We start from the raw sequence: 24,731 nt of genomic DNA, 5'->3' as shown, positions 1-24,731 counted from the left end.
ATTTAATTTCTAAGATAACATAATAATTATATCATTTGATAATTCAACATTAATTCTGGATACTACTAAAACATACAAATACCCATTTATTATTCCTTAAAAAATAAAGACTTTTTATTTATTTAATTTATTTAACAGATACATAATTCTTTAAATAATTTTAGTGTCAGCCATTTTTTAATAATAAAAAAACCCTGACAATATTCCCCTATTTATTAAACCAAAAGATGATCAGTTTTCCACATACTTTGATCCTGATGAGAGTTGAAGGTTCGAAACATCGATCTTCAAACTAATATGGACGAGATGATTCTGGAAAAACTATTAACACAAAGCTAAAAATCTCGAAAATTTTAAATCTAAAATTATCACCCTAGAAGAAAAGGACATTATGAAAAATATTCGCTTTTTAGAACGAATTAGATTACTTATAATGAAAAATAAAACTGATGTTACCTTCCTCAAATGTTGCAGAGATTCATCCATCATTCCCACATTCGCCAATATTAATCATCTAAAATTGATTTTTATGTCTCGGAAAGGATTTCATCTTCACATTACATTATCCAACCAAATGAATCCTGAGTTATGGCAGAAAATTGATGCTCTTCTCCTCTAAAAGCTCTAAAAGTAGAAGAATTACTATGCAGAAAACAAGCCTTAAAATTAAGCAAAAATAAAAAATTTCATTCACATTATGGATTTCCCTCCCCAGAAAGCGTATTTAAATTCCATCTTAAAAACAGATTCGCTCTCAGCAAATGATATACGCAGATCAAACCCGCTGAGAACGATTACTCTCTACCCGTGACGAACCTATCAGAAATTGACAAGTCAAAGAGAAATTGACAAGTCAAATGATTACACTGATCTGTATTCTGGTACGCAGATTTTAACTAGGTCAAATAATAAGCATAAAATTGAAACATTAACTAAGCCATGTAATCAGCACAAAGTTATTAATCCAATTTATAACCCATCATATTTTACCGATTCGGCATCCAACAGGCTTAACAATCTTGATACGTTATCCACCTTTCATAATGGTACTCGAAGAAAATCCTTCGACATCATTTCCAGTCCAAAAACTTTAATAAAAACACCCATTTGGATAATATAAATCCGTAAGCCATTAATTTTCCAGTCCAAAAACTTTACTAAAAACGCCCATTTGGATAACATAAATCCGTAAGACATTAATTTAATATCTTGTTGGCCTCAAAATCCCCTTGAAACTCTCCCTCCTAAGAATGAACTAGAGAACGCTCCCTCGAATCAAACCTTGTCGCCCCATCCTTCAAATAAATCCCCGTTTGATTCCAAACTTGCATGCCTCCCTAATATAAATCTTCCTTCAAATAACATAATTATTAATTGGTCAGACCTTATTTTAAATAAATCAATTATTAATTTGCTAAACAAAGAATTAAATTTTTGAATAACGCCTAAGAAAATTCCCATAGAAGATATAATTAGTCATATTGAACATGGCATAAAAGACATTCTTGAGGATACTAAAGAGAATATTAGGCAAAATTGTTCTATAATTCTTTGAAAATCCAAACCCATATCACAAAAGATTACTATTATGCTATAAAATCCCTAAATTCTAACCCTACTATTGTAATATTAAAAGCATACAGAAGAGGAGCGATAGTCATAATGAATAGAAATGACTACATAAGGAGCGATAGTCATAATGAATAGAAATGACTACATTGACAAAATGATATATCATTCTAACAATGTTTGGTGTTACAAGAATCCATTAAAAAACATTACAAAAGAAGTTTCTAGGTTAATCAAAGCCAGCAAAATTCAAGATAACAAGACCCTCATTGAAAGTTGCCCCTATACCCCTAGAATTTATGGTGCTCTTAAGATTCATAAAGAAGGGATTCCTATTAGACCCATTGTCAATACTATTGGAGGTCCCACGTATCATCTAGCCAAATACCTAGCTAAGAAGCTAAAACCCTCAGTTGGTAACACCAATTCATTTGTGAAATATTCTACCCATTTCATCAACGAAATTAAGAATATTAAGCTAGATAAAAATGACATATTGGTTAGTTTTGATGTGCCTTCTCTTTACACCAACATTCCCATTGATGGTGCCATGGAGGTTGTCTGAAATATCATTGATCGTGACACTTCCAAACTTGTTGAAATTTGCCTCAAATCAACATTTTTTAGTTTCATGAATGAAGTTTATGAACAAACATGCGGAGTAGCTATGACTTCTCCTCTTTCTCCAATTATAGCCAATTTATTCATGGAATATTTTGAATCCAAATCCCTTGAAAGTGCACCCTTAAAACCTAAATTATGGAAAATATTTGTGGATGACACTTTCATCATATGGTAGAATGGGCATGAAGCATTAGAAACTTTTAAACAACATCTAAATAATCTCTCCCCTTCAATAAAATTTACCATGGAAGTTGAAGTTAATGACATCCTCCCTTTCCTTGACATCCTTATCACTAGAAATTCCGATGGCTCCATATCTCACCAAGTCTACAAAAAATAGGCTCACATAGAACAATATCTCCATAACACTTCGCATCACCATCCCAAACAAAAATTAGGAATTTTAAATACCCTTGCAACAAGAGCAATTAGAATCTCTGATAATGATCACATAGATAATGAGAAATCTCATCTTATTAATGTATTTTTAAAAAATGGATATAATAAACATCAAGCCATAAAAGCCCTGAATAAAGATAGTAAAAACACCTGTCCTAATAATAAAAATAATAATTTTGATAACTTCACTAACAAAGTAAACCTTCCATATATTCATGGTACCACTGATAAGATCTCCCATATCTTAATAAAACACAACATTTTGACCACCTTCAAACCTATAAATACCATTCGCAGTTGCCTTAAATCTCTTAAAGACCCTATTGACCCTAAATGCTAAAAAGGAGTTTATCTAATTCCTTGTTCTTGTGGAATCCCATACGGTTGGTGAAACCAGACGTTTCTTCAATACTCGTATCCTAAAACATTCAACTAACATTAAACATAATCAATTAAAAAATTATGCACTAGTAGAACACTCTAATAATATGAAGCATCATTTATGCATTGAAAAAACCCACATCCTTGCCAAAATTGACCATTATTTCCATAGAAAATTTCGTGAAGCCATCGAAATAAATAAACATCCTAAAAACCTAAACAGAGATGAAAAATGAGCCATTATAAAAAAATGAGATCCCTACATTAAAATCCAAATCCAAATTTGATAAATTATAATTCTTTTAACCCTCTATTAACCCTCCCACTAATATATATATATATATATATATATATATATATAAATAAATATAATTAATTTTAATTTTAATATTCACATTTTCCACATTATTCTTTTCAACATTATTCCTTTAATTATTAGCCCCTCATCCCTTAATAAAAATTAAAAAAAAATTATTCAATTTCTTAAGATAACATAATAGTCATATGATTTGATAATTTGACATTCATCCTTGGTACTACGAAAATATACAAATACCCATTTATTATTCCTTAAAAAATAAATACTTTTTATTTATTTAATTTATTTAAGAAATACATAATTCTTTAAATAACTTCAGTGTCAGCCATTTTTTAATAAATAAAAAAACCAAACAAAATTCCCCTATTTATTAAAGCAAAAGATGATCAGTTTTACACATACTTTGATCTGGATGATAAGCCTCATTTAGAGGTTCAAAACATCGAACTTCAAACTAATATATGTACTAAAATTTTTCCCCTATTTATTAAAGCAAAAGATGATCAGTTTTATACATACTTTGATCTGGATGATAAGCCTCATTTAAAGGTTCAAAACATCGAAATTCAATCCAAACCCGGATCAGTAGGCCCTAAACCAAGGCCCACACTCCAGGATTTACCACATATCCCAAAACAGGGATTACTAGGCCCAACAGAGAGAAAACCACCTCTTGGCTTTACTGTATATCCTGTCATTCACCAGCAAGGATTCTTAGGCCAAATGAGGCAACACAGTCTTGAATTTACCACAACCCACAGTTTGGCTCAGGGGTCATTAGGCTAGTGGCTTTACCATGATACATAATATGGTTTAGGGACCACTAGGCCATGTGCTCTATCATTTAGAGATCCACATCACTCAGCTTCAAATCCATCCAACAATCTATCTCAACCAAAACATGAGAACCCCATCATACCATGGCTATCCGAAAATGGAAAGGCTAGGCTAAAAACATTGCTACACTTGGAAAAACCCATGCCATAACAGAAAAAGAACCACATGCAATACTATGCATGCCAAATCTAGTAAGGAAAATACACATGCAAATCAACACCTGCAAAGAATCTTGATGTAGATGCTTGATCCTGTCTTTCCCTACTTGATCTTTGCTTCCTCTTGCCTTCTTTTCCTTTCTTGATCCAATGCAAAATGCTCCAAGAAAACTCTATGTGTCCAAGAGTGAGAGAGAGAGAGAGAAAATAGTGAGAGAGCTCCAAAACTGAAATGACTAAAGGTTACAAACTAATCCTTGGAAGCCTTCTTATCAATGGGGCCTCTATTTCCTTCATTTTCCATTATTTTCCTTCATTTCCCTCCTCACATGCAACATGCAACCTTTCACCTCCCTTTTCTCCTAATTTCCATTATTTTCGTAAATAAATGTGCCAAAAATGCCATTTTACCTTTCCAAACGATTTTTCATTGCCTTAGCCAATTTCCTTTAACCATAATAACCGAAATGAACACCCACTAGGATGTCTTGTGCACCATTCAACTTGGAATGCATGTCCCATCACCGTGGCCTTATATATTTTTACATGGATTTTTAACCAGTGTTGTTACATAACCCTCCCCCTTGGGGGAACACCATCCTCAATGTTAAATGACACCTATAACCAACAAGACCGCTGAAAACAAAACATACTGCCCATGGATCTTTATAACATAGCTCATTGTCGTATTTACAATGACTAGCATGCTAAAAATAAAACCAACATGACAACATAGCAACATGAAAACATAATGACATGACACCCATACCCCTTATTGGATCTTTATAACATAGCTCATGGTACTATTTACATCCATATACATATGTACATACACCAAAACATCACCAAACATATACCAAAACATATACCAAGACATATACCAAAACACCATACCAAAATTGCTTTGCCTCAATTGACAAACAATGAAGGATACATAGCTTGCATTTGATCCACCATCTCCCATGTAGCTTCATCAGGCCCAAAGTGCTTCCACTGCACTTTAACTTGCTCGATTGCTTGGTTCTAGAGCATGAGCACCCTTTTCTGCAATATACACTGAGACTCTAGCTGGAATTCTCCATTTGGTTCTACCTACAATATAGACCAGTCAATCACATGTTCAACATATTTAACATACTTCTTAAGAAATGACACATGGAAAACATCATGGACCTTCACTGTTGAAGGTAGTGCAAGTCGATAGGCTACTAGTCCAATCTGCTCAATAACACTGAAGGGTCCACAAAATCATGATTCCATATTGGCACATGATCCAATTGTAAGGAGCTCTTCTTTGGTTTGATGCACAAATACACCTATTCCCAAATCTATATCTCCTTGGAAAACCTGTTATGATTTTCATAGCTCTTTTGCCTATCCTGTGTTTCCTTTATATTCTTCTTGATTACCTACATTTCCTATTCCATGTTTGCCAAAATGTTAAGTCCAATCAACACCCTGTTAACTGGATCACTCCAACTAATAGGAGTATTGCAACTCTGCCCATACAATTCCTCAAACGGACTCATCTTCAAATATTCTTGATACCCATTTGTTGTTGGGAAAAGTATCTACTCAAAACGCCCCTATCCCACTCTAAGGTGTGACAGTGCCTTAGCAACAAACAAGGAAAACTACTTTCGTATTCTTCTTTATGAAATGTAAACGAAGAGGAATAAGATGAACTAACCTGTGTCTTGCGCTAGCTCGTAGATCCAATCACTCTTCTCTCTGACAGCTTCCAGCTACCTGCTCCCTTACTTGCCCAGCTTCACCAAGTTCCTGCAAGATCACAGAAGAGGAAAACTACACAAAGACATAGATTTACATTCATAACTAGCTTAGGATCAGATTTAAGCTAAACATGCAAATATAACAAAACATCATTGATACAGAAGCATGTAGGAGAAACTCAAATAGTTTTATTGATATATCAAGAAGATCTAGGAGGAGATACAACCAAGTGAGTCCCGATCCAGCATCAACCTCCCAGCAAAGGAATCCCTTCCTCACCTCCAACAAAGCATAAATCACCCAATGAACTAACCTCAATCTCAAAACCAACAACAATTCTCTGCAAAGTACAAAATTCCAGCCTCTGGAGCTCTGGGATGAGGGATCCATATATAGATGTAAGCAGAGAGGATGAGTCAGCTTATTTTTTGACTTGTGGCTTCTCTCTGTCAGTTCTTGCTTCCACTTGGAGGCTGAGAGCCTCTTACTCATCCTTGGTCGAACTCAGTGAGGCAAGTGTCATTGAGGAAGATTCTAGAAGCTTCCATTGTCTATCCACCTCGCGGAATGACACTGCCATTTGGCATTTCTCGCTCAGCGCACCCTGGTAGTGCATTTAGGTGCATTGCAACGCACCTAGTTAGTGTACTGTGGTGCTATGCAACGCAGGTAGCTAGTGGAGCAGCTGAAATGATCCTGATTTGACTGTTTCTGAGTAGTTTCTGGTGGAGAACTTCTGGGAGAAGCTGTAATTGGTTGACCTTGTTACTCTAGGGGTAGGAACAACACTTTTAGGGACTTTGGATCCCTTGGATTATGGACATTTCATGCTTAGAGCTATAAGGCACAAAAATGTCTATAACATTTGCCCCCTAAAGTATGAGGCCGTTTATCAGGTGAAATGCTTTATTAGGAGGATCCGAAGTTCTTTCAATGCTGGGAGGAGACCTGTAATAAGATACAATACAATACATTATTTTCATACTGTTTTCATGATCTAGCTGAGGTGGGCATTCCCATGCTCAACTTTATAAATTCATTTTTATGTACACAGGACAGACAATCGCCTGATGGTAGACTGATGATTTTGATGAAGTCATCATCCTTTTGGTAGGATGATTATCTGTGCTGCAATGCTGTACATGTTAATGTCTTTATTTTTCCTGAATATATATCGCAGCCTGGATGGATGAAACTAGATCCGGGGTCTTCAATCTCGTCCGATCTTCACTCGAAGTACAAGTCGATCCATGTGAGAAATGTTTTGAAGTCGAACATGGAAAGACATCGCTTGATTACCAGTCGATGATGTAAACTGTTAACAAGCGCGAGAGGAATCACCGATAAGGATTATGATCCTCAAGGTACTACAGTACAATTCACGTGGTGTGAATAAAGGACTTGGCGTCGAACACCACGTAAAATCTTTCGGTCGAAGGTCATTGATGTATACCTGTCGCCGAAAGTGAGAAACCTGCCATTGAGGCATGCAAGCTTCAAAGTACTGAATGGGGTGTTCCTAGATCAACTTCTTGGATAATGAGCTGATGTCAACAAGAAGCGATCCGTCACAGGAGGGCCTTAATGAATCCCACATGACACGGAACGGAGCAAATGATTTTGATAGAGGTGAAAACGATCTGATGATATATGGTTCAGGGTGGCGGTCATGAAAGAATGAAGTATAATGTATGGTAGTGGATGGGACACGGGTGACTTCTCTGGATGACTTCTCTTGAACATGTCGGCGACACTTATGTGATGGATCGGTAGCATTTACCCCAAATGTGGATGGTATGGCAAGACCATGGTGATGTGACCGGTGAATGAAACAACCCAACCCGACTCAGGCACGGAGTGGAAGTGTCATGTTCAAGAGCGACTTGCTACCAATAAAGATTCTTTGAGTTTCTTCCCAATTTTTCCCCAGTCATTGCTGACCAGTACCTCTTTATTTTTGTCAAGCTTGAGGAGGATAACATATGCTTGTTCTATAATTTGCCCTTCGGGCAAACCCATCGCTATGTTTTAACGAGCCTAGCGATAGTGAAACTCGTTCTCGTCTAAGACAAGTTTGTCGCTATTAATGTTTTTAACGAGTTTAACGACAAAGATAACTCGGTCCTTTTCATTTTTAGAGAGTCTGAAAAGGTACATAAAGTTAACTCCGGAATTCCTTTTTCGTCATTTAATCCCTTAAGTCCGAAAAAGTATAAAACAATACAGAAGGGATGAATTTTCGATAGTTTTGACGAGTCGAACAAAACAAGCACTCGATCTTTTTGTGCAATAATCCCTCAGGTCCAAAAAGATTAAAATCTAGAGGAGGGATAGCACTTCCGGTCGCTTTAACGAGCTGAAAGGCCAAAACTCGGCAATCTTTTCATGTTTTACGAGTCAGATGAAAAGAGCTTAAAGAAGACTCGTCTTTTGAGGAACGAGTGATAAAATGGGTAGCAGCTGATTCCAGGTAAGGGTTGGAATTTTCCAAGCACGGCAGTGTCACAAGGATGGCTAGTGAAATCATTCTTCGCAACTGTTCCTCAAAATGGGTAAACAATCAAATGGAGGTGAATGATCGGCCAAATGAAAAGTGGAGGTGACGGTGCAAACACGACCAAGGCTTTAATGGCTGATAATGCTACATTCACAGTGGTTATTTACCGGAGGATAGTTCATTTTTTAACGAGCTTAAACGCGGATTGAAACACTTGCTCGGTCTTATGTTTATTTTTTAACGAGCATGAGCTATGTGCTAAAACTGCTCGATAATCCAGTCATATGATAAGAATGTCTCATATAAAACGACAACATTTAGATTTTTGCCCCACATCCTTTCTTTATGCCAGTTAGGAAACGACTAATCCAAAAAACAGATAAATAATCGCTCTTTGCTTGCATTCCAAAAGGTTTGCATGCCCCCAGGTATAAAATACGATTTCAAGGTTACCCCTCAATTTGCAGACAAAACATTTGTTCTATCAGGAAAGGCCTACCTCTTTCAGGTTACCAAAGATTGTCTCATTCGCGTTACAAATGAAACACTTCCTCGGCGATGTCTACCGAAATAAACAAAGGTGAGTAGAGACGAGTGCCACTCACATAACTTTGACAAGAGAATATTTTTCTAGAATAACCCCTCTTCCACTGACGGACGGGGTACAGACTAGTCATATTCTCCCGCGGAAACCTACCCTATACCCGAAGTTTTCCTACCGAAGCAAACCAGGATGCATGCCCCCTGGGTTCCAGTCATATCCCTCCAAATTGCTCGCGCTCATCGGGAGGACAGACCGTAGGTTGAGACATTTCTTGCGTGAAGAGACCATTTAGGGATGGTATATGACTATTTGCGATGCGTGATCCGGGAAATGAAAGCTGGTCCACGAGCTTGACCACTCTTCCTTCGTGCGGAAAACACATTACTCTAAAGAGTGAGGAGACGATGGCTCCCATGCAATAAATATAGTCTCATCCAAGGAGTAGGTTATAATCCAAGGGTCCTTGAACGACCATTACGTTCATTTGAACTGTCTTCCCCCTCAATGTTATGGGCACATTGGGAAGGATCCCTAAAGGTTGACTGGTTCCTTTATCAAAGCCTGTTAGATTTCTCATCTCAGGCGAAAGCGGTGGCAAACCAAGCGCTTTCCAAGCAATAGAGGAAAGGATACTCACAGAAGCCCCCTCATCTATGATGGTACCAGCCATGACCATTCTATATATTTGGACGATAATTCTGAATGGTATGCTTGCTGGTAAACGGGGTCTGCCTAGTTGATTCCAGTCGAAGGAGACAACTAGGTTGCTTGGAGGTGGGATCGAGTAGACGGCCGGGTACGGCTCTGACGAACTTCCTTCCTACGGTAAAGGAATGGGTAGGTTGCCCCCGTGTTCGTCGGAGTCTGTGTTGATGAAGAGAATTTGGACGGTGTCATCCTTGCTCTCTCCAGTGACTGTGTCATTCGAAGATAAAACCTCTGAAGGCAAGACCGGGTCAACTGCCGCCTCGACCTTTTGACTTTCGTCGGGTATGGATTCAGCTGGTTCATCTTCAATGACAGGTGCTTCAGCTGACCACTTGAGTGGGCCAGCTGGATTCTCAACTAACGAAGGACTCGGCAAGAGTTTTTTATATCCAGGAGGAAGTCGTAACGGTGAAACCGGACGATCATCCAAAACTCTTTTAGCTTCGTCTAAGAAGGGACAACGGTGGATGGCGTGATCGCCTTCGCACAGTTTACAGGGAGATCTAGCTCTCCCTTTTTGTCTTGGGACTTCACTTTCGCTAGTTGACGGTGTGCTTTCAACATGGCCATCAGAGGTTGACGACACCAGATTGTGCAAACAAGGAGACCAGTCCCTTAGTATCTGAGGGATGCAGGGACAATTTCTGTGAAAGTGGTCTCCCTTGCAAATGACACATGGCAATTTAGGCCTGGTCGGTGCAGTGTGTGGATTTTCGTTAGACGACACTCGTTTTCCCCCATTCGCTTTTGGCTCCTTCTTCTTTTCTTTCTTCTCCTTAGGAACTTGACTTTTGGCTTTGCCAGCCCCATCAAGCGAAGAGGAAGGAGGAGAGGAGGAATTAGAGGAAGTAGAAGGTTGGCGGGTAACTCTGGACTGGTCTAACTGCTGATTCGATTGTTCAGTAATAGTGGTGTTCTGAACGACATTGGTTGAGAAGAGCCAGACTAGCAAGCCAATTGTCAGTCCTGGAAGCGACAATGTGGCCATATGGGGTGCACCAACATCTCCCCAAGAGGAGAAAGGACTAGGATTTCCACCAAGGGGAATTCCTTGGTTGGTAGACTCCATTTTTCTCAACCCAAGATCAACGTAGGAAAAGGGTATAAATATTCCGTTTAAAATAAATTTTACGACGCTTGGACACAACTTGTTTTTTCAATTTGAAAGAGTTGAGAAAAAACAAAAGATGACTCTAGTCTCCTTCGATTTTTAATGAGCCTGAAGTGACAAGTGCTCAGATGGACCTTTTCCGTTAAGGAGTCTGAAAAGGAACGAAAGGGACTGCTCTGGAGATCTAGGTAGAGGGTGTGCCAAACCAATCACAAAACTGTAGAATACGTTTTACGGTACGGCAGTCAATCTTCCCGAATGTTGTGTTCGGTGCATTGCGATCAGTAGGGCGGCCGACACGGCTTCCTATGGATAAAAGGTTTTAAGCCTATAGGGGTCTCCCAATATATACTCGACGGTACGTGGGAGCACAATCCGTACTGGCACTTATCGTCTCACAGTGGAGGAATCACCCAACCAGCAGTGAGGACAACAGTTACCAGGCTTTACGACGCCGGAACATGTCTCTAGCCTAGACCTCTATGTTGTGCGTTAAGTTCCAAAGCGTTGTTAGATTCATTCAATTTATTTTAAGTTGATCTTTCTTATAAGTTTGCCTTTTTGGATCACCACGAGATGTAGATGTAATTCCTAAATGCAATCTAAAGATGATAAGCAAGCTTTTATCTCTTTTCAGCAATGAAAATCCTAGCTACAAGGGGAAAAGAAAGACACAATCTTTTCTCAAAGAGCAAAGAGCACACTGTAAATGCACTTTTCCTAAATCAAACCATACAAACTATCAATATGCAAATGCACATATGCATGTATTTGTTTTCACTTTCTTAATATTGATGCCTAAAAAGAAAGTTAATGTACAAATCTGAATTTGCTTTCAAGTGAAAAACACAAACAAGCTTCTTTTCGAAATCAAAAAGGTAGAGAAGATTACGACACTTTATGATTTTGAAATAAACACTCGTTTCGACACTAGAAAGAGACAAATTCAAACCAAAGGTAAAAGTAAAAAGTATAATCAACCGTCAACAGCAAGCAAACTTTCTCCTAAGACCAAAATCGACACTTACGACAGATCTAAATCCAAGGACGACAGTATGACTATTCTACTTTTCTATGGAAAACTGTAAATGATGTAACAAATACACAAAGAACATCTACAGTCTTTTTGTACAAAGGAGGCGGAATTAAGGCAGAGAAAAGGGGTTTTCAGACAGGTACACACACTGATAACAGGCTGCAAAAATCAGAGATAAAACTGGACAAAAAGAAGCAAAGAACCTCAGCTGCACAGGGCAAAGGCTAATCAGCGCACCTGTTGCACAGAGAAACTGAATTGCAGTGCAGGTAGCCCTCTCGGGACCTGCGTTGAAATGCAGAATCTCTTCACAGAGCCTGCGCTGGGGCAGAAACGAGACTTCTATCCGGGTTCTGGGTCACGGTTTGCAGTTTAATCTATGGATTTTGGCCAAGTAAAAGCAATCAGTAAGGTACAATCAGAGGGATGATTTAAAGGAGGACTAAGAGCTATCACAAAGGGTAATTAGAGCATTTGTGGATCAGCTGTTCAAATCATAAACAAATCCAGTGAGTGGATTGAAGTAGCAGCTACTTTGCATTTGATAATGGCAAATGCAGTTCGATTGCTACTTCGGTGTTTATGAAACAAACAACAAGAGAAACACAAATAAACTAACTAGACACAATCCCCAGTATGGTCGCCATTTTGTTGTTGGGAAAAGTATCTACTCAGAATGCCCCTATCCCACTCTAAGGTGTGACAGTGCCTTAGCAATAAATAAGGAAAACTACTTTTGTATTCTTCTTTATGAAATGTAAACGAAGAGGAATAAGATGAACTAACCTGTGTCTTGCGCTAGCTCGTAGATCCAATCACTCTTCTCTCTGACAGCTTCCAGCTACCTGCTCCCTTACTTGCCCAACTTCACCAAGTTCCTGCAAGATCACAGAAGAGGAAAACTACACAAAGACATAGATTTACATTCATAACTAGCTTAGGATCAGATTTAAGCTAAACATGCAAATATAACAAAACATCATTGATACAGAAGCATATAGGAGAAACTCAAATAGTTTTATTGATATAACAATAAGATCCAGGAGGAGATACAACCAAGTGAGTCCCGATCCAGCATCAACCTCCCAGCAAAGGAATCCCTTCCTCACCTCCAACAAAGCATAAATCACCCAATGCACTAACCTCAATCTCAAAACCAACAGCAATTCTCTGCAAAGTACAAAATTCCAGCCTCTAGATCTCTGGGATGAGGGATCCATATATAGATGTAAGCAGAGAGGATGAGTCAGCTTATGTTTTGACTTGTGGCTTCTCTCTATCAGTTCTTGCTTCCACGTGGAGGCTGAGAGCCTCTTACTCATCCTTGGTCGAACTCAATGAGGCAAGTGTCATTGAGGAAGATTCTGGAAGCTTCCATTGTCTGTCCACCTCGCGGAATGACACTGCCATTTGGAATTTCTCGCTCAGCGCACCCTGGTAGTGCATTTAGGTGTGTTGCAATGCACCTAGCTAGTGTACTGGGGTGCTATGCAACGCAGGTAGCTAGTGGAGCAGCTGAAATGATCCTGATTTGACTGTTTCTGAGTAGTTTCTGGTGGAGAACTTCTGGGAGAAGCTGTAATTGGTTGACCTTGTTCCTCTAGGGGTAGGAACAACACTTTTAGGGACTTTGGATCCCTTGGATTATGGAAATTTCATGCTTAGAGCTGTAAGGCACAAAAATGTCTATAACACCATTATCGTATGCGAACTCAATCAAGGGAAGATACTCTTCCCACCTTCACTACTGATGTGTCATATGCATCCTCAACCTATCCTCCAATATCCTATTCATCCTCTCTATATGTCCATATGTCTACGGATGATAAGTTGTACTGAAGGCCAACTCTGTGACCAAACCTACAAATAACTCCTTCCAAAATTTGGAAGTGAACCTTGCATTCATGTCTGACACAATCTTCTTTGGAACACCATGCAATCTGACCACATCTATGATGAATACCTGTGCTACACCGCTAGTAGAGAATGCTGGAATGAAATATGCAACCTTTTTCAACGTGTCCACAACAACCATGATGGAATCATTTTGTCTCACTATCCTTGAAAAACCTGTGATGAAGTCCATCGAAATGACTTTCCATTTCCACTATGGAATCACAATCGGTTGTACCAATCCACCAGGATGCTTACACTCTACTTTCACACTCTAACAATCAAAACACCTATGATCTAGATTTAAATAGGAACACAATAAATTAAATATATAAACATACATAAAGAGATGCAGCAGAAATAATACTTCATTTCATTACTGTAAAACACTGAAATATGCATACAAACAGAAATGGAAATAAACTAGCTAGGAAGATGGTAGCTTATCTCTGAGAAGAGATGTGGTGGCTACATGCCTTTGAACTGTCTTACAATGAGGCTTGGGCCTATTTATTTTTGAGAAATAATGGAAAACCATAAAAATCCAAAAACCTAACCCTAGGAGATGAAGAGCCAAACTATGGGCCCTGTCTTGGGTAAATTGGTACATCAACTTCCCGGGGTCATAACTTTGGCATATGATCTCCGTTTGACACACACAATACATTGTTAGAAAGATCTATCTGAGGACTAAAAAATTGGGAGCCAACATCAATCCATGGACCCAAGTTTCTCCGAGTTTTCCCAAGAATTGTCGTTTAGGGCCTCAAAACGGCTCTGGAAGTTCAAGACCCGCAAAACTGCTAAAACAAGTAAACTGTGCTACAATTAAGGAAACTGAAAAACTGAAAGACACAATAGTGGGGGTCCAAGTGGAATTGGTGGGTGGCCACCAATATCCACCTAGATCATTCCTCCCCCCTTAGAAAGCAATGGTCCCCATTGCATTGAGTTCCTCCATGAGATGAGGAAACTTCTATTGAACTTGGTCCTTGGTAAACCACTTGCCCTGGTGAAGGAGTTGGCCTGATTTGACAACTCGATACAGTTGGATCTTCTGCTGGCGAGTGTGCTTGATTTGTGTCTCCATGATCTAATTAGTTGCAGATTGTTCCATGCAATCTAGATTTAACTCTATGGGTGTGAGCTGGTCTGCAATGTCAGATGTGTCTAGTAATGGTGGAAAGTATGGCCGAAGGCGGTCTGAGCTCAAATGCATTATCTCCCACAACCTTGGTAATGGTGTAAGGCCCATATTGGAGAGGTCTGAGTTTCCCATAGGCTCCGGTAAGGTGTTCCTTTTACAAATGCAACCAGACTTTGTCGCCCACCTGAAACTTGTGTGGCACCCGATGTTGATCATGTCGCTGCTTGTACCTAGCATTTGATTTCTTCAGAATATTGTGGACTTGCTGGGGAATATGTTGGATGTGCTCAATGAAGTTGTTTTCCTTATATATTTCGGAATGGACATAAGTTGAATCTTCTTGAGTACCTACAAATGGCATGGCCACATCAATAGGACATAGTGGCTAGAATCCCAAGCTCACCTGAAAAGGGTTGTGGCTAGTCAAGTTATGGAGAGCCCGGTTGTAGTTGTGCTGAACATAGGGGAGGTTCTCATCCCATGTGCGTGGATGCTTTGAGTTGTACATGCATAGAATGTGTAAGATCATCCTGTTGACAACGTCTGTCTAGCCATCAATTTGGGGATGGAAGGTTGTGGACTTAGTGAGTTTGGTGTCCATCATTGACCAAAGACTGGACCAAAATGTGCTGAGGAACTTGTTGTCCCGATCTGAGATGATAAACTGTGGGATCCCAAAGTGTACCCACACTCATTCAAAGAAGAGTTTAGCAATGGCTTCTGTTGTGATATTCTTCTTGCAGGCCGCCATAATGGCCATCTTCGAGAACTTGTCGATGACCACAAAAACATAGTCGTTTCCATGCTTAGTAGAAGGAAGGCCTGACATGTAATCCATGGAGATGGATTCACAAGGTCAATTAGCGGTAGGCAGCAGGGTATATAGGCCTTGCTTCTTGATGGTTGGTTTGGCAATGGCGCAAGAAACGCATGATCTGATGTACTTCTCGACATCCTGTCGAATATTCGACCAATAGAAATGCTTCTGCAGCAATGCCACCATTTTCTTGACCCCGAAATGACCAACAGCTCGACTGTAGTGTGCTTCCCAAATCATCTTGGCATGCTTGATTGAAGGAACATAAAGGTGACCCAGGTGGCATAACAAGGCATCCTGGAGGTGAAAATCTAGAACATGTTGACCTTCCAAGAGTGTTTGGTATGTGTGGTTGAATTTTGGGTCACTTTTGTAGAGAAGTGGCCAATCACAAGTCTCGTGCCCACAAGAGTTGAGCACGGTGGTTAACGCCATGATCGGTGGTCAACTAAGGCAATCTACAACATTATTGGTGCTTGCCTTCATATACTTGATATTCAAATGGAACTGTTGCAGTTATGTGGACCACTTCTGATGTTGACCATTCTTCAATTTCCCTTAGGTCTGTATGAACTGCAAGGGTTGGTGGTATGTGTGGTGATGAGCCCCAATTTTGGTACAATTTGGGCTCATTTTTGGCCTATTTTGCTTGCTCAAACCATTCATTTTTATTGTTTATGCATACACTTCTTAGTTTATTCATGTTGTTTGTAGGAGAAAGGATAGGCACTTTATCCACGTAGCTAATGCATTGTGATTCCAGGTTTTGGCATTAAAAGGGAGCAAAAGACAACGAAAAGGTGGCAAGGAGACAACGAGTTGGCATTGCTGACATAAGGAGAGGTTGTCCACGGTTTTGGGGGACATTCCTCGTGATCCTCACCAAGAACTCCGAGCCCACTTCAGCCTCCCTCCGAGCTTAATACACGGCCAGCTGTTCTACAGGAACAGCAGTTCAAAACTGCTCTACAGGAAACAGCATTTATGACCATCCTACAGGATCAGCAGTTAAACTATAGATTGAACAGCCGAGCTCCTAGAATCATGGATATCTGTTGGAGCATCGTTTTGTATAAGTATAGAAGCCTTAGCCTTGGTTAGGTTGTTGAAACTCTCGTATTACTATTGTAATTTTGGAGCATAGTTCAGTTTTCGTTCCTTCTTGTAAGCCAATTTGGCATGATATCAGTTATGAATAAAGAAGACAGTTTGTGATCTAGTTCTGAGTTCCTTAAGGAGACTATAGCTCTCAGGTTAGGGCCCAACCTGAGAGCCATAGATCCCCTCTGTTGTAGTGTTATTTCCATTTCATTGCAGCATTGTGAGCTTTCCATTTACACATGCAATTCGAATTACAAGTTGATGAGTTGGTCTTTTTCATGAGTAGATAGGATTTGCTTATGGTGAGTTTGTTTACAGTCATTTAGTGTAGCAGAGGATAGATAGAGTCCATTGGAGCTCCAACAAAAAGGCTGTTAGGACTCACTGCCATCTTTCTTGAAGATTGGGGTGCAGCCCAAAGCTAGCCACCAAAAACACGCATTTCTTCACTTGATGATTGCTGCAATACAGTCACTGTTACGTTAGATGCTTCCTTGTCATCCACTCATGCACTGCACTTCCTTACCACAGCTTCATGCACGTTCTCTTTCACATTTCGATTGCTGCTCATTGAATTTACAAGCACAAGTAGTTTAGGTTGATGCATTTTTGGTTAAGTAACAGTCATAATCATTTGTTTCACTTACACTGCTCTCCCTCTCTCTCTCGTTCCATCACTTTGTCCTCCATCTTGATCACGCATGCAGACATCTCTTTGACCCCTGCTCCGCTCTGTTACCTCATCAAGTCTTGCATTCCTCACGTGTCTCCATTCTCTCGCCTTTCGTTGACATAGCCCTTCACCTTCCATCCTCTTTCCTACACTCACCTCCCATCCTAATCTCTCGCTTCTAAGGCCATCACCAACCTCATCCCTACCTTCCACATCTCCCCCTACCATTTCACCATCCCTCCATCACTCCAAACATTCACAGTAGGTCATCCTGTAGCCATTTCTCGACATCCTGTAGAAAACAGAGTATCCTGTAGGATTCTCCACAGCCATCCTGTAGGAGGCCACTCTCTCGGTTGCTGAGCATCTGAATGCGAGGAACCTCTGTGGATGGGTGCTAAGGATCCCTAGGGACCTCTCCTAGCCTCCCCAACCTATCCCACGCTTTCCTTCCTTCTCCATCCCATCTGCACAACCAAACCCTAGTTAGCTCAAGATCACCATCATCCCACACACACTCACAAGAAAATACAAAAACATAACTTTCATGATGCAAGTAGTTTAGAATGATGCATTTTCATTTATCAGAGGTAGTGACAGCATTGGTAGAAGTTGCATTCACATTCCATGCATTGTAGAGGTCAGACTAGTTGAATTAGGGTTTCCTAGGTTTACATGCTTTGATTTGCTCTCAGTTCATTTTTGTCAAGTAGAATAACTTTCCTTTGAAGTTAACTTTCGTCCATCATTGATAAAGCTTCTTCTGTGAGCCTATAGAAGTTGGCTTAAGCCCTAGCGGACTTGTGCCAGCTGACCAAGTGACAGCTGCGACAGGGGCTAGTACTTGTGCATACAGCACCGTCGCTTCCAAGTTTGTACGAACTACCGGGTTGATAAAATTAAGAGACAGGAAGCCCCAGGAGTTGTAGCATTATTGCTACAATACTGGAGCTCACCATCTTTTTGGCGCCGTTGCCAGGGAAGCGTCAGAGTATTAGCACCTGTTGCTTTTCCTCTACTTTCCTACTCTTACCTTTTGCTAAGTAGTTTGCTTCATTTCCATTCTGCAAAAGTAGCATAGACTTTCCTGCTTTCTTAGACTAGTATTTCCTGCTTTCTTAGACTAGTATTTCCTGCTTTCCTAGATTAGTATTTCCTGCTTTCCTAGATTAATATTTCCTGCTTTCCTAGATTAATATTTCCAATTCCGCAAATTTCATTTGAGCAATCTAGTTAGTTGTAGATCACTTTGTTTCAGTTTTGCAGGTACAAGAAAAAAAGCAAAAGCACTAAAAACAGAGAAGAGTCCTTTCCCTTTCATGCCTCGTAGGAACCGAGATAGATCAGGCAAATTCCTACCAAACACCCCCACCACATCACTAAGTCACCCTTCTCTCTTCTTTGGTGACAGTGACCCAGAGGAACCTATAGGTGAACATCCCGAGATATACCAAGACCCTATAGACGAAGAAGAGTTAGAAACCACTCCATCTGAAGCCATGGCTGATAATGGGAGAGAAGATGAGAGAATAGAAGGAGCTTTCCCCATCCGAGAAACCAATGGGGATATGAAAATGAAAAACATTAGCCCCTCTGCCTTGCCTCACTTCCATGGACTGACCACTGAGGATCCAGATACCTTCTTGTTTGAGTTTGCTGTCCTTTGTTGAACCTATGACTATACTGAGGATGAGCAAAAGTTGAAGCTTTTCCCTTCCACTCTCAAGGATGCAGCACTCCGTTGGTTCATGGGATTACTTGGGAATAGCATCACCACTTGGGCTCAGATGCAGCTAGCCTTCAATACCAAGTATAGGGATTATTGTAGGTCCAAGGAAACCAAGGGAGAAATCTTTCGAATGACCATGGGGAATGATGAGTCTTTAGAGGACTATGAGGAGAGGTTCCAACTTAGCTATAAATGGGCCAGGTGCACACTTGACCCTGAATCCCTCAAGTTGGTTCTACTCCGAGGAGTCCCTGAAGATCTCCTAGACACCCTTCACATGTTAGCTGAGGGGGACATTTACCAACTGCCTTATGAGGACATCAAAACTGTGTTTCGAAATCATTCCAGGGCAGCTAGAAAACGAGGTAGAGGAAACCTCCTCTCCACCGGTGTCCCTTTCTCCAAACATGAGCTTACAAACCAATTAGAAGATCTTAAGAGTGAGGTGAGACATACCATTGCCATGCAACTGGACACATTCCGGATCCAGCAAAAGAAAGAGGAAGCTGAGAGAGCCTTGGCTGTCTTCTGCCCTAGGTGCACCAGAAGACACCCTAAGAACGAATGTCCATTGCATTCGGTTGAAGTGTGTTTCGTTTGTGAGGAGGACCACCCAACAAATCAGTGTCCAACCTTGCCTGGGTTTAAAGCTATGTACCAAGGGACTGAAGCCCCCACTGAACCTCTCTACTTCATCAACCAAAGGAGGCCTCAAGGATCTAGACCTTATCAACAGGGGATGCAAGGGGCATCTCAAGCTTATTACAACCCCAACCACTTGACTCCCATGCCTTCCTGGGGTCCCCCTGCTCATCCTTCCTGGTCCATGCCTCCTCCATGGTCTTATCCACCTCAGTACCCTACTCAACCTACTTCTCATCCATATCACTCACATACCCAGTCGCAGCCTCAATGGAGTGCACCTCAGTCGGGGTGGAGGCCTCAATACAACAATCCTCCCGCCATTCTGCCTCCACCTCCAGTTCAGCCACAACCATTACCTCCTGCTCCTCCAAGGCAACCTCAAATGCCTGCTCAACTGAACCCGAATCCCAACAATAGACAGGCTCAGCAGGTATATACTGGGGAGACCTCATGCCCTACCTATGCTGTGGAGATCCAGGAGATCAATCTGAGATCTGGAAAGACTCTTCCAGATCGCCAACCTCCTCCCCCAGAGGAGTAGGAAGACCATCAGGAAAGTGAACCAAAGCCTATTCCACCCTTTCCTGAGAGACTTACAGCCACCACACAACCCAACCCGGAGGAAGATGAGCTTTTGGGTGAGCTCAAACAGTTGTGTGTTAAAATCCCACTTCTCCAAGCCATCAAGGATGTGCCAATATATAACAAGCTGATTAAGGAGAAGTGTTTCAAACACCTAGGCAGACGGAAGAAAGATGCCTCAACTATCAACGTCATAGGACAAATGTCTGACCTTATGCTAGGACAAGTCATCTGCCCAAAATACCTAGATCCTGGAAGTCCTGTAGTAGATGTACACATCAATGGCACCATTATCCCCCACACCTTGATTGATCTGGGGGCAGCCATCAATGTGATGACCAGGGATACCATGCTTAAACTCAATCTTCAGGGTTCCTTGAGAAAGACTTCGACAGTACTGCAGTTAGCAGATCGCTCCACCGTGACTCCCGAAGGGATTGTGGAGGATGTCTTGGTCTCTATTGACTCTTGGGAGTATCCTGCAGACTTCCTAGTTCTGCAACCAAAGGCAAAGCTTACTGGATATCCCCTCATTTTGGGAAGGCCTTGGTTAGCCACTGCAGATGCCTATATCAGTTGTCGTGCTGGAAATATGACCATAAAAAATGGTCCTATGTCCAAGCAACTTGTCCTATACCCTCCTGCCCAACCCTCTTTAGAGCATGACTTACCACTCTGGTTGGAAGAAGGAGAAGAAGACGAGGTGTATTCAGCACCTCTATGTACCATAGAAACCAATAGAAGAAATCCCCCAACCGAGGATGATTTGATCGAGAACTTGATCCAAAACCCACCTACCAGTGCACTACCTTTAGAAAAATTGGTGGAGGATGCCCAAGCCAGCACCTTAGTGGATCTTTGTACAACCAACCCTGTCACTCCCAGAGTTAAGAATGTGGAGTTCGGCCCTGAGAGAGCATTGAAGATCAGCTCCTCCCTATCTCCTTCCCAGGAGAAGGAGTTGTGTAGCCTATTGTCCAGCCACTTAGATGCCTTTGCTTGGAGCTATAAGGAGATGAAAGGAGTCCATCCCTCGGTCTGTACCCATCATATATACATCAAAGAGGATTGTAAACCAGTTAGGCAACCCCAGAGGAGAATGAATCCAGCCCTTAAGGACATTGTCAAGGAAGAATTGCAAAAACTGTTGGACGCCGGATTCATTTACCCCATCTCAGATAGTGAATGGGTGTCCCCTCTGGTGTTGGTTCCCAAGAAGAATGGGAAGTGGAGGATCTGTGTAGATTACCGGGAGCTGAACAAAGCTACCAAGAAGGACCATTTCCCTCTACCCTTCATAGATCAAGTGTTGGATGGACTGGTAGGAAAGAAGTTCTTCTCTTTCCTGGATGGGTTCAGCGGGTACAATCAAATCCAAATCAGCCCGGAAGACCAAGATAAGACCACCTTCACTTGTCCTTGGGGTACCTTTGCCTACCGAGTCCTTCCCTTTGGGCTATGCAATGCTCCTGCTACTTTTCAGAGAGCTGTCTTGAGCATCTTCTCAGAGTTGGTCCATGATGCAGTGGAAATCTACATGGATGACTTTACCCCTTATGGGGCCAACTTCCAGGAAGCATTGTCCAACTTGGGAAAGGTCCTAACCAAGTGCATCGAGATGAACTTGTCCCTTAGCCCTGAGAAATGTGAATTCCTAATGACTGAAGGGACAGTGCTAGGCCATACCATTTCTTCTCAAGGATTGCAGGTGGATCCTAACAAAATTGCTCTCATCAAGAGGGTTCCACCTCCTCAAAAAGTAAGGGATGTCCGGAGTTTCTTGGGATTAGCAGGATACTACCGGAGGTTCATTAAAGACTTCAGCAAGTTAGCCTCACCGTTGTTTGGTTTGTTGGCAAAAGATGTGGAGTTTAATTGGACTGACGATTGTCAGAAGAGTTTGAATGAATTAAAAGACAAGTTAGTGTCAGCTCCAATCCTAAGAGGTCCAAACTGGGCCCTACCTTTCCACATCCACACTGATGCCTCGAACAAAGCCATAGGTGCAGCCTTAGGACAAGTTGAGCAAAAACTTCCATATGCCATTTACTTCGTTAGCAAAAACTTGTCCAAAGCAGAGCTGAATTACACTGTAACCGAGAAGGAATTCTTAGCTGTGGTTCATGCACTGAACAAGTTCCGACATTACATTACTGGTTACCAGACTTTTGTACATACTGACCATGCTGCTATTAGATACTTGATGAATAAACCAGATGTGAATGCTCGTATTATTAGATGGTTACTTTTATTGCAGCAGTTTGATCTAACCATTGTTGATAAACCAGGAAAAGAAAATGTTGTTGCTGACTTCTTGTCTAGATTGGATTTGTCTGCAGATGAAGATGGGACGGTGGATGACCAGATGCCTGATGAGCATCTGTTTGCTATCTCAGTACTCTCTCCATGGTTTGCTGACATAGCAAACTACCTTGTTTCATCTCAGTTTCCTCCGCACCTCTCTTCAAAAGAGAAGAGCAAAATCATCAGAAAGAGTGCCTCATTTACATGGATTGGGGGCAACCTGTTCAAGCTTGGCCCCGATCAGATCTTAAGGCGTTGTGTAAGGGAGGAGGAAGTCTTTGACATTCTCCTCACCTGTCATGATGGGCCTTGTGGAGGACATTTTGCGGCAAAGAGAACTGCCTTCAAGATCCTGCAGGCAGGCTACTATTGGCCCACACTTCATCAAGATGTCAGAAGATATGTTAGCCAGTGTGACCAATGCCAAAGAATGGGGAAACCGACCCAAAGGGATGAGATGCCTCTCCAACCTCAAGTGACTCTCGAGCCATTTGAGAAGTGGGGCATGGACTTTGTGGGCCCAATCAATCCCTCTTCGAGGCAAAGATCCTACATCATAGTGTGTACTGACTACCTGACAAAGTGGGCAGAGACTAAAGCAATCAAAGCAGCAACTGAAGAAAAGGTGGTTGAGTTCTTAAGAGAGAACATCTTCTACAAGTTTGGCTACCCAAGAGAGCTGGTGACCGATCAAGGGAGCCAGTTCACCTCTAACTTGGTTGAAGATCTATTGGCTCATCACAAGATCAAGCATAGGACTTCCACCCCTTATCATCCTCAAGCCAATGGGCAGGTGGAAGTCACCAATAGAGCTCTAGAAGGGATCTTGACCAAAGTGGTAGACAGCAGCAGAAAAGACTGGGCAGATCGCCTAGTTGAAGCCACATGGGCTTACAACACCACTTGGAAGACCACCACTGGTTTCACACCTTATGAGCTGGTCTATGGGAAGAAAGCTTTGCTGTCCATTGAATTTGAGTATAACACTTTGAGGTTGGCAGCTCAGCTGGACCTAGATCTCAGCCATGCACAGCAAGAAAGGCTATTGCAGCTGAATGGACTGGATGAACACCGCATGCAGGCCCTCCTTCACTCAGAGGTGGTTCAACTTCAGAGGAAGGTGTGGCATGACCAACATCTCCATGACAAGCAATTTCAGCCGGGAGATTGGGCTTTGTTGTATGATTCCAGATTCAAAGATTTCAAGGGGAAGTTGAGAACCAGATGGCTAGGACCATATGTGGTGGAACAGTGCCATGACAATGGATCTGTCCTCATTCGAACCATTGATGAGGAATCCATTCCCATGCTTGTAAATGGGCACCGATTGAAGATCTATAGAAGACCTCTCTCAAGACAAGAGTTTATCAGCACTATGGAGAAATCTGTTTTGGTCATAGAGAAGGGTTCTGCATCCACTTTGGGCATACCCTGAAGGATCTAAAACACACAAAAAAAAAAGAAGAAGGAAAAAATAAAAATCCTTGGGTGAAAACCTCTCTGAGGCGCCCAAGGCAAGCAGTAGGGGTGAAAACCTCATTGAGGCGCTCCTATTGTCTTTCAAGAAAAAAGAGGAAAATAAAGATCCTTGGGTGAAAACCTCTCTGAGGCACCCAAGGCAGGCAGTGGGGGTGAAAACCTCATCGAGGCGCTCCTATTGCCTTTCTAAAAAAAAAAAAAAGAAAAAAAAAAGAAAAAAAGAGAAAAAAACAATCAGCACAATAAAAAGGTTTGCATGCAGATGTTCTATGGAGGAGAAGAAGCCTCTCCACTCCAAGCCAGGGGCCTTCATCATGCTAGCAAAGGATGTCATCAGCACCTCCTCCAAGAACATCAATGTTTTTAAGGTATGTGAAGTTATTATCATGCTTTGGATCTTCTACAAAGGATACAGTTTTTCTACAGGAACAGACAGTCTTCCTA

Source organism: Pinus tabuliformis, chromosome 4_1 (assembly GCF_031772625.1).
Source record: "Pinus tabuliformis cultivar Carrire ecotype Pingquan chromosome 4_1, CPIR1, whole genome shotgun sequence".
Classification (NCBI taxonomy): Eukaryota; Viridiplantae; Streptophyta; class Pinopsida; order Pinales; family Pinaceae; genus Pinus; species Pinus tabuliformis.
This window is presented reverse-complemented; position numbering follows the sequence as displayed.